The sequence below is a fragment of the Notolepis coatsorum genome, assembly GCF_963971535.1.
Source record: "Notolepis coatsorum genome assembly, chromosome: 19".
Classification (NCBI taxonomy): domain Eukaryota; kingdom Metazoa; phylum Chordata; class Actinopteri; order Aulopiformes; family Paralepididae; genus Notolepis; species Notolepis coatsorum.
In genome coordinates, this window is record NC_140183.1 from 11292806 (window position 1) to 11305119 (window position 12314).

A 12314-nucleotide genomic window follows, 5' to 3' on the forward strand; every position below is an offset into this window, starting at 1 on the left:
TGAGCGTGTTGTCCGTCTTTATGTTTATGTTTGAGAATCTGGTTTTAAGTTTTTTACTGCAGCCTAGTTGGTTATTGAGTAATTTCCAAAGTTCACGCGGTTTGTTTTTGTTTTCCTCGGTTTTGTCATTGATGAATTTTTTCTTTGCTGTTTTGATCATGGAGTTTACATCATTTCTTAGTCTGTTTCTTTGCAGTTTGAGTTCAGTCACGTGGGCTTGGAGTTCACTGCTCGTGCTTATGTTAAGCTTTGACTGACTTTTACGAAACTCAGAGCATTTTTTGTCTCTGGTTTTCATAGCGGTCAGTATTTCAGCGTGCATCCACGGCTCAGCGCGATTTTTTACCCTGGTGGTTCTTAGGGGGGCCATGTTGTTTAGTATCGTTGAAAATTTGGTTTTGAAGCCAAGCCATGTTTCTTCAACCAGTGAACCATTGAGCTCATCTGACCAGTCCAGACCCTCCAGTTCAAGGTTAAAGGCCTCGCTAGAGTAGGTTTTTAGGTCTCTAGATGTGACTGTTTTGTGACAGCCAGCCTTTTGTTTTAGCTTTTTGCGGGTACAGAATATCATATAATGATCACTTAACCCGCATGCTATAACCCCTTTATTGGCGATCTTGGACTTGTCAGAGGTCAGGATGAGGTCAATGGTAGTCTGAGTTGACTCACACACACGTGTGGGTTGTGTGATTAGTTGGCTGAGGCCGTGCAGATCACAAAACCTATTGTAGGATTTGAAGACGGGTGCATCTTTTTGTTGCATATCCGTGTTCCAATCCCCAATAAGAATCATTTCTGTATCCTCAACTCCAGCTAAGCACTCATCCAACACGTCATAAAAGCCATTTTGGTCTGGCGGTCTGTAAATTGTGCCGACTAGAACAGATTTAGCCCTTTCAAATAGAATTTCTACAAAAACAGTTTCAATAGCCTCATGATCTAGGTCTGTACGGTTAATAAATTTGGTGTCTTGATGGATGTACATACAGACACCTCCTCCATGCCTGTTCCTGTCATTGCGGACTAAAGAATAGTTCTCTAATTCAATTTCCGGGTCTGTTACTGATGGGTCCAGTTTGGTTTCTGAGAAACATAGTATGTTTACCTTTCCGCTACTGAAATGATTTCTTATTTCTGCCAGTTTGTGCCTGAGGCTATTTACATTAAGATGAAAGATATGTAGTCCGTTTTTATCTGCTGTGTCGTCTATATCATTGAGATGAAGGTAGGATTCTTCTTCTGTGGGAAGGGGGGGGGGCTCTGTGATGTCCGGAGGGGGGGTGGGGGATCCTAGTCCGTGTGGTTGATCTTGTGGCGGTAGGGATGGGGTCCTGTGTTCATTGATGTTAGGAGGGGGGGTGGGGATGATCCTTTGTCCTCTGCTGGTGAAAGGAGGGGGGGTGGGGGATCCTTTGATCAAGGTGGGTGTCCCGCGACGGGAGGGGGGTGGGGCTGTGTTGTTATTATTTGGACCGTGTGTGGGGGGGGGGGGGGGTGTGAGATTCTTTGTCCTGTTCATCTGCTGGCGACGCCTGGTGGTGGAATTCCGTGGGGAGGGGGCATGATCCAGGGGCTGTGTTGATTCCATCCCGCCGGCTCCCTGCTGTGGAGACGTCTCGTCCTCCCGTGTGTTCCTTTGCGGCGGCGCCGTGCGTGTTGATTGCTCCGGCCTCGGGTGGAAAGTAGGCATCCGAAGCCATCGTTGCATCCTGTAGTGCCAGACCCAGTCGTCGCGTCTGGGTTCGCGTCCTGACGGGGGTCCTGACTTGGCTGGGTCCGGGGTTGACAATGTTGTTGTTGTTGTTGAGAAGGATGTTGTTGTCGTTGTTGATCGCGACGGCAGTCATCACTGCTCCGGTGACGGGTGGAATGTATGCACCCGACGCCGGTGTTAGGATGTTGGTGTCGTTGAAAGGGATGTTGTTGTTATTATTGTTGATCGCGACGGTAGCCGTCACTATTTGTGGGAGCCTCTGATTCATCACTTTCTGTTGTAGTCGTGTAGTCGGGCCCGGGTTTAATTTAATATCTCCCGCAAGGAGTAGATAAAGGATGATTATCGTCCTTCGATCTAGTTTACCTGCTGGGGGCATTTTCTTCCGCTCCGGATTTGCCGTTAGGAACCCGTGGATAGCTGCGGTTCCAATGGCCAGATGTTTCTGCTCCGAGCCGTCGAGGAGGTAAAAGTCATTGTGACTACCGCTTTCTCTTCCGATTTCTCTTTTATCCGTTTGGTTCGGCTTTCTTGATGAATTAAAGTAATCTGTAATCCATAGTAGGAAGATGATGAAATGTATGAAAAACCTTGTTGGTTTTCCGTGTTGATTGTAGTTGTTGCTGGAGTTCTTGCTGGAGCTCAGAGATTTGCGACCGTCCATGGCGAGCGAGGGGGTGATTGTGGGACAGTTTGAGAAGCACTAGCCTCAGTACAGCGATGACCGAAGCACTGTCTATCCTCAGCTCCTCAGCACACAGCTGTTACTCATCTCTGTAATCTCTATTTTTTTTAATTTATTGTTCTTTGTTTTTATCGTTTGGTCAAAGAATATCTGTCTATAACTTATTTTATTTTGTTAATAAACCCGTCCAATCTTTCGCCGTCGACTAAAGATGCACTTCTTCAACCATTATCTGAAACATTATTTTTTTTTTTTTTTTATCTAACCCTAACTAACCTTACTGTCATGCACTTGTCCTAATATACTAACCTACACTGTAGCACTCAACACTTTGATGAACATTGTTACTCAGCTGATAGAGTTGTGTCCTTCCTGATGACTTGTTGTACAGAACTCATTAACACTTTGGTTGCCTAAGGTTAAATTAATGATATACCATAGATTGCCAGCGCTATTTGTCTATGGAGAAAGTCCCCTTCTTTGCAGGGCTATAACTTTTTAAATTCTATTGCTACATTGCCATTATTAGGGCCCATTCAAAGTCCTATATGTATTGTTCATTGTGTAGCAACGTTAAACTTTTTCATTCACATATTCATAGTAAAGTATGGTCTAATGTATAAGTATGTTTTCATCTCTTTCTGCAGCTTTCTCCAGAACGTGATATATAGCCCCAAATGCATTATATTGATGATGAAATACAGTTTGATGGCAATCAGCGCGATATAAAAAATTCCAACTAGACGTACTTCTAGAAGTTACTACACGTCATCTGATGTTGACCGGATGGGCGAGGGGGCGTTTATAATTCCGTGGGCAGCGTTATACCAATCATCTAATGTGGGTCAAATGTTGATAATATCAGTTATTATCGAAGACGGTAACGTTACACGCTGAAACTCACCCCAGTCTCCGCGCGCCGTTGGGCGATCATCGTCGAGTAGAAATTTTATCATTATGGGATATATTATTACCCGGTCCATCTCCAGCTTGTATAATGGTATATACGTCCAAATCATGTTGTTTATCGAGTTATTGGCAATCGATCGCTATGTAGTGTGACGAGCTAGAGTGCCGGAACCTATACCGAGTGCCCGGAAGTAATATGGCCGACCAGCAAAACCTCTACTGCGCTTCCTGTTAAGCGGTTGCGCCGATCGGCCACCAGATGGCGCTCCTGAACCGCCAGAGAGCTCAGTGGGTCCTGCTGGTGGATCTCAGGCCAGCGGAGGGACATTATGAATCCGATCGCAGATTTTTGAAATATTGATATAAGGACGCTGTACAGCGTCCCCCGGCAACTTTAGCATGGCCAGCAAAGACGTGAGAAGACGTGTCCCGGCACTCAAAGTGTTAAGTCGCATTGGATAAAAGTGTCAGCTAAATGACTAAATGTAAATGTTAATATGTTTTTCTCTCTCCATGTTTTAATATGTCAAGCGAGGACAAATGTTGTTGATCAAGCATGGCCTACTGGCTGCTGTAAAGCAGTAGGACCGTTCCTTTGTTGAGTTACAGTAGCCTCTGTAGCAGGGGTGTAAAAAGTACCCAGAAATTATACTTAAGTGTATGGGTACCGTCTCAAAATCGTACTCAAGTAAAAGTCAGAGTATCTGGCTAAAAACACACTTGAGTATAGTCAAAAAGTTTCTACTTTTAAATGTACTTAAGTACTAAAAAGTAAAAGTAAAAACTTTTTTTCTGACTGTATATTGTGATAGCAGGTGTTTAATCAAAGATCCCCGCTTTCTAGTCTTGCACGGCGGGTTCATTTTCCACTGATGGGGATTTGATTGGCTGTTTTAAAATAAAGTGCGGCCACAGGATTAATAACGTTAACGTTAGTTCGGCCAGAGAAACAAATATACTAATTAAAATAGTTGGAACTGCGAGATTTGTACTTTGTACTTTGTAGGTCTGCATTTTAAATGTAAGGAGTAAAAAGTATGTATTTTTTTCTCTGAAATGTAATTATTAATGTTATAGTACATTTTATACCAAAAACTAGGCGAAAATCCATATTTTTTATGACAGTAGACAGTATTTCCTGATGTATGGGCTGATAAGAGGACGGACATAGCCACAATCCCTTCTGGAAAGAGTTTTGTTTTGAATGTATCAACAAAATTAAACCACGTTTTTTAATCTGGCATTATCACTCTGTTGGACTCTAATGTTGCTGACCCTGGATCACTCCTGCCAACACGTGCTCCTCCCACCTGCATGTGCTGTTGCCCACAGGAGACGGCATTGAGTCAGAGTGCATGTTTGGAGCCGCTCTGTGTGGGAAGTGATGCAAGGTAATCGTAAAAGACAGCAACATAACTAGTCTGTGAGGCTGCGTAAAATATTCATGAAACCCTGATGAACTGAGACTTTATCTTAACTCAATCAACGCCAGACCTGAGGATAGTCGGGTTATCTCGCCACCCGTTCAGCGCCAGATCCGAGTATAGTCGGGTTTTCATCGATATTTCTATTCATTACAGGCACACGGACTCGGGTTAACATGGGGAATCATCCTGAGAATGCCAAATTGCAATACCGGCCGCATCCTCCCAGGTGGCAGTATCAAGCACCCTTTGAAACCTTATATCTTGGCCTGTGCAACGTTCAAATGTCTCCGGGCGCACTTTTCTTTGTCAGGCAAGTCGACATTTATTTATGAAGGCACACAAAATCACATTTATTTATGAAGGTACACGAAATCACATTTATTTTTGAAGGCACACAAAATCACATTTATTTATGAAGGCACATGAAATCACATTTATTTATGAAGGCATGCAAAATCACATTTATGTTTGAAGGCACGCAAAATCACATTTATTTATGAAGGCACACAAAATCACATTTATTTATGAAGGCACACAAAATCAAATGTATTTATGAAGGCACACAAAATCACATTTATTTATGAAAGCCTGCGAAATCACATTTATTTATGAAGGCACACGAAATCACATTAAATACAGTAGAGACCAGGGCCCTCATTTATCACTAATGCGTAGAAACTGTTCTATTTTCGCTCCTACAGAATTTAGAATGTCTCTCTAAAAATCTGGTTTATCAAACGTGCGTACACAGGTTGTAAGCACACATGCAAGTACTCCGTGTTGATAAATACCAATTGTTCTTATCGTCTATGCTCGTGCACACTTCTAAGTATATGCATACAGAACCGCCCCTAATTAACCATATATGGTCATTAAACACCCCCATGGGAACAGCGTTGCGATGCTCATATCAACACTGGTTGCACACACGCTAATGATGCCACGTGCACATGCGCTCCCGCGCATGCGCATAAATGTTCCCTCGCATAAGGACAGACTAAAAACAGTGCCTAATTGCCTCTATGAATGGAATGTAACACCTGATGACCGGCGCTATTGATATGCAAAGTAGCCAGGTGGGTACTGCGAGTTGGCGCATCAGTCGAGTGCAGCGCATTCCTGTGTGCACGCGCGTGCACACGCTTCTGCTCACAAAACTTTGGTTGTGTGGAGTGCAACCTCGTCCCATGAGCAACGCATCACTGCATGGGAACATGCCTGTTTGTGGAATGTGGAATAATGGCTAAGTGAACTAATAAGAAACTTCACTGAGAGCGAGATTGATCACGGAGGTCATCTAATCAACGAATTGAAGGTATACGCATTTCGTTGTGAACAATCTTATTTGGAAACATGACACAAAATAATAGTATTTAGCTTTTTATTTTAAACAATATTTAATCGTATGCTTTTAAATACTTTGAGAATAAATAAATCCAATGAAGTTGTCAATTTCACAGGAGCCAAGGCCAAGGGTGCCAAGGGTGTTGACTGACACAGTCCTACAGAACCAGCACATTGACAGAAATAAATCACAAGCTGACCCAACATTTGCACTGTAATGACTGAAATGAACGAGTCACTGAAGCAAATTGCTACCTATGCAACCCAATGGAGAATAAAAATTCGTAACCACTATTCTGTGCTTGCGTTTACTGTATACTGCAAAATAAAAGCCTTTTTTCGTTTAGGTTTTTTAAAGTTAGATTAAGACCTTGCAAGGGTAGACTTACTTAAAACTGCTGTATAAATTCCTGCGTCGTTTGGAGGTGGGTGTTCTGCGTCTGCGTCAAGCACAGCCAAACTTTCAGCAGGCCAAATGCGCTCTACAATGGCTCTTGTGCGTGCATGAGCTCCTGTTGGGTCGTTGACTCGTTGGGTTGGTCAGAGTCATTAGCCATGGCTTCAGTGGATAACCCTGATCACCCGCATTTAAGTGATATTTTAATTACAGATACCCCAGTAATAACATTACAAATGAATTAAATAAAATTAGGCCTGAATGAGTCGTGCATTCCTCCCGGCCACCGGCAACGACATTTATCAGCCAAATGCATTTGTTTATTGATGGAGCTTTGACAGCTACATGGGTACAGTATATTGCTCCCATGATGTTGGGAAACCCTGCGATGGCGTAAAACCCTCTCTTGACCTCTGCCTGCTGTTCATTTTGATATGGGTATTGTATGTAGTTGGGGGCTGGGGGAATTATGACATTCAACACTGCACCCATAATCCTGCTCATGGAGGGTTGGGAAATGCCCGATCCATCTCCAATCTCACATTGGACCATGCCGGTGGCCAAAAATCCCAGGGTGGAGGGGACTTGAATGTGCACAGGGATGGCATTTGTGCGTTTTGTTCCACGCTCCAATTTGGGTCCAAAATTGTGGTATCAAGGAGCATGTGTCTCGGGTAGCGGACTCGACTTATGTGCTCTCGGCAAATAGACTGCCCTATCTCTGAAAACACGCTCCCAGTGGAGCACACCCCATGACAAGTCTTCCGATAACGCAAGATAAACCATGCTGCATTCATTCGGAAAGACCTATTCCAAATTCTATCTATAGGGTTTGATGTCAAGTTAGACCGCGCTCTCAAGATTTGACACTGGGTGCTGAAATCCCATTAAGTATTATATAAAAAAGAAGCAGTGAAGCTAGACCAGCACTCTCAGGTTCAAGCTATAACACTGACGAAGGAATATGTAATTCCGAAACATGTTTGTTTCAGGCTGCCATTAAATACTTGAACCTGAGAGTGCTGGTCTAGCTTCACTGCTTCTTTTTTATCTATAGGGTTTGACAATAATTACACTCATGTCTCTATTTTACAATTAACTATAATGAATTATGGGGCGCTCCAGTAGCACACCACATAGCGCGCTGAGTCGCGAAGCGGTCGCCCTGGGTTCGTTTCCCAGACCCGGTGGCCATATGCCGCATGTCTTCCCCTCTTCTCCTCCCATTTCACCCTCTCTCCTCGGTCCTGCGTGGCCAGAAAAAGCTGAAAATGCTATAAATAAAAGTTTAAAAAAAAGAATCTCATGCACAAGTTCATATTGATAAATCCCACACTTTGCTGAGAAATTATCGTATGCACGGTTTACGCACATATCTGTGCGTACGCAGCATTAATAAATAAGGGCCCAGGAATGAAGTAGCCGGTTGGGCACTGGTCTGACCACCAGAGGGCGATCTGAATCAGGTCAGCTTAGAACTGCACTTCTATCAATCCTGCATCACCTACAAAACCCTCCTGCTCACTTACAAGTCCCTCCATGCTCTGGCACCTTAGTAGTACCTCACTGACCTCCTCCACCCCCACACTCAATCGCGGTCCCTGCAATCCTCAGACACTGGTCAGCTCTCCATTCACCGAACCAGACTGCGGACCTTTGGGGACAGAGCTTTTTTGCGTGGCAGCTCCCACCCTCTGGAACTCCCTCCCTGCAGAACTCCGCAACGCCCCAACTCTGCACTCCTTCAAAAAACTCCTCAAAACCCACCTCTTCAACATGGCCTTTGACCCCTAATTTCTACTTTGAATGTTGTGTCTGTCCACCATGTTTGATATTTTTGTTTCCCCCCCTATGTAAAGCGATCTTGGGTTTTATGAAAGGTGCTATATAAAACGAAGTTATTATTATTATTATTATTATTATTATTATTATTATTATTATTATTATTATTATTATTATTATTATTATTATTATTATTATTATTATTATCACAACTACTATGCTGATAACAAAACTTAAATGTCACAGAGGATTGTTACTCTTAAACACATACTTTTTTTATTGCAATGTTTGTATCTGTGGTACAATAGTTCCATGTGTAATGTGAGTGTGTGTGTGTGTGCGCATTTGTGTATGTACCGTGTTCATATTGTGTGACTGTGAACACAGAAACACCAGCATCTATCTATCTATCTATCTATCTATCTATCTATCTATCTATCTATCTATCTATCTATCTATCTATCTATCTATCTATCTATCTATCTATCTATCTATCTATCTATCTAATCGCTCTATCTTTATCATTTATTATTTATTATCTCATGAACCACATCAACCACCATTTAGTACAAAAATGTTTATTGTATTTAAATGTCAGGACTTTACACAAGGCATAAATAGGTCAATCACACAGGTGGTATATATTTTAAAGGCATTACAGATTCATCATCAACAGTATCTTTATTGTGCACAGAACGTCAACAGTACGCATTCACGCTCACAGAGGCTAGTCACACAGCAGAACATTCACGCTCACAGAGGCTAGTCATCAGGGCTGTCCCCGACTAAGGATTTGGATAGTCGACTTTGATTGGCCGAAATTTGCCGATAGTCGACTGGTAGTCGACTACCCCCCTGAATGCAAAAGAAAAAAGATTATAATATAAATTTTTTTTGTATCATTCAATTTGGGCTGTGGGGGTGCTTAATGTCTGAAGGAGTCGACTGAAGGCTCCTTGTCCTCTGCGAAAGCATGCAATTGGTCCACTGATGGATACATCTTGATATTTGTCTAGTCTAGTGTGTTCATTAGACGGGTGAAATCCTCTTTCAGTGCCTCTGTGCCTGTTTTCTTAGGCAGTTAGCCTCTCTGGTATGCGCGCCATTAGCGTTAGCCACGCTTCTAGGCCTCTTTGCTTTTGGAAAGAATTATAAAAAAGAAAAGAAAAATTATATATATATATATATTTTTTGCATTCGACTAAGAGGTTGGCAGTCGACAATGGCTCCTTTCGATCGATCTGTCGACTATTCGACTAATCGGGGTCAGCCCTACTAGTCACACAACCAGAACATTCACGCTCACAGAGGCTAGTCACACAACCAGAACATTCTTGAATTCAACACACACGCACATACTGTACATACATGCAGACCACACACGCACACTAACAAACACACACAAACAAACAAACATCACATTGCATTATCATCACAAGTTAAAAAAAGGTAAGTGTTCATGCGTGTTAATCACTGGACATACTGGTAAAGTGTTATAAGACAGTCAAGGAGGATATATCTTACTGTTTGCCAAAGACAGAGTGGGCAGACTGGACGTGGTAAACAGTGGAACAATGCATTAGGGCTGAAGCAGAGCTCGAGTCTGATATATTCATCCAAAGTCAAGTCTCGAGCTTCTAAAACCATTTCTCTGGGATTCTGACATCTTTTAGTCTAGTTCCTGCCTCGTATTTCTGGCTGAACGCGACACAAAATGATTGGTACGGAATTCTCTCCAAATGCTGTGCAAAGCTCATTATCATTAAACACCTTTGATGAGCACTATTGTGGAACTACCTCAGATGACACTCAGCCTGGGTGAATCCCGCTCTAGGCCTGGGTGAATCCTGCTCTAGGCCTGGGTGAATCCCGCTCTAGGCCTGGGTGAATCCCGCTCTAGGCCTGGGTGAATCCTGCTCTAGGCCTGGGTGAATCCCGCTCTAGGCCTGGGTGAATCCCGCTCTAGGCCTGGGTGAATCCCGCTCTAGGCCTGGGTGAATCCCGCTCTAGGCCTGGGTGAATCCTGCTCTAGGCCTGGGTGAATCCCGCTCTAGGCCTGGGTGAATCCCGCTCTAGGCCTGGGTGAATCCTGCTCTAGGCCTGGGTGAATCCTGCTCTAGGCCTGGGTGAATCCTGCTCTGGGCCTGGGCTTGGCTGAGGTCTTCAGTACAGTTCTGTAAAGATATTGGACATTCTGCTCTTGGTTTTTTTTATTCATCTTACAGGCTTCTGTATTTTTTCCAAAACCTGATTTGAAGTTCTATATAACGGCGGCCACTCGGTACAAGCAAGCATGCATCTGTTTCTCTGACGGCCTCGAACCGCCAACCCCCCCCCCCGCTCTTCCGGAACCATGTGACCACGTACCATGTGACCACGTACCATGTGACCACGTACCATGTGACCACGTACCATGTGACCACGTAGGTTAATAAACACCACGGTATCATCCAGTTCACCACCTGAAATGGATGCAAGTCAGGTGGTGAAGTGGAGGGTGTTTAGCCCAGGAGTGAGTTTACACCACGGGACGACCACAGCAAGGTTCCAACCATAAATCAACACCGTTTCTCTATGAACAGGCATATCTTTCAATGGGCGCAATCAACTGCTAAATGGCCAATCTCTACGAAAAACTAAACGTAGCAAAACAAAACAAGTAAAAATCCGGAAATCAGGAAAACATCATTATTTGGACATGTTATAAATATCATGCAAAATAAGAGATACACAGAAAGAGATATGTTTAGGTTGCTATGGAGACAGAAGGTTTAGGTTGTTATGGAGGCAGAAGGTTTAGGTTGCTATGGAGACAGAATGCAGTGGGATGCATTGTGGTCCCTTTCCAGACCAGGACCATATTATAGGCCTTTTCACTGGCATTGCGTTGCCAAGGCAACAGCTTGGACCCTGTTTATTTCAGTTTGTCGATATCGGCAAACACTCCAACAGGAAGTCCACCTGGGTCCATTCAGAATGTTTATGTTAATAATAATAATAATAATAATAATAATAATAATAATTAATTTTATTTGTATAGCATTATAGGGAACATAAACAGGTTTGAGATGGTCTATAGATGATCACGTTTGATTCCACTCCCCTACTACCGGCACCAGTACAGCTGATGTTGTGAAGTGAACGGTCTACGGTGGGGGACAGAGTGACGAGGACAGGCAGGTTACGTGGTTGTACTGGGAGACAGGGTCAGACTGTGGTTGTACTGGGAGACAGGGTCAGACTGTGGTTGTACTGGGAGACAGGGTCAGACTGTGGTTGTACTGGGAGACAGGGTCAGACTGTGGTTGTACTGGGCGACAGGGTCAGACTGTGGTTGTACTGGGAGACAGGGTCAGACTGTGGTTGTACTGGGAGACAGGGTCAGACTGTGGTTGTACTGGGAGACAGGGTCAGACTGTGGTTGTACTGGGAGACAGGGTCAGACTGTGGTTGTAGTGGGAGACAGGGTCAGACTGTGGTTGTACTGGGCGACAGGGTCAGACTGTGGTTGTACTGGGAGACAGGGTCAGACTGTGGTTGTACTGGGAGACAGGGTCAGACTGTGGTTGTAGTGGGAGACAGGGTCAGACTGTGGTTGTACTGGGAGACAGGGTCAGACTGTGGTTGTACTGGGAGACAGGGTCAGACTGTGGTTGTAGTGGGAGACAGGGTCAGACTGTGGTTGTACTGGGAGACAGGGTCAGACTGTGGTTGTACTGGGAGACAGGGCCAGACTGTGGTTGTACTTGGAGACAGGGTCAGACTGTGGTTGTACTGGGAGACAGGGTCAGACTGTGGTTGTACTGGGAGACAGGGTCAGACTGTGGTTGTACTGGGAGACAGGGTCAGCTGTGGTTGTACTGGGAGACAGGGTCAGACTGTGGTTGTACTGGGAGACAGGGTCAGCTGTGGTTGTACTGGGAGACAGGGTCAGACTGTGGTTGTACTGGGAGACAGGGTCAGACTGTGGTTGTACTGGGAGACAGGGTCAGACTGTGGTTGTACTGGGAGACAGGGTCAGACTGTGGTTGTACTGGGAGACAGGGCCAGACTGTG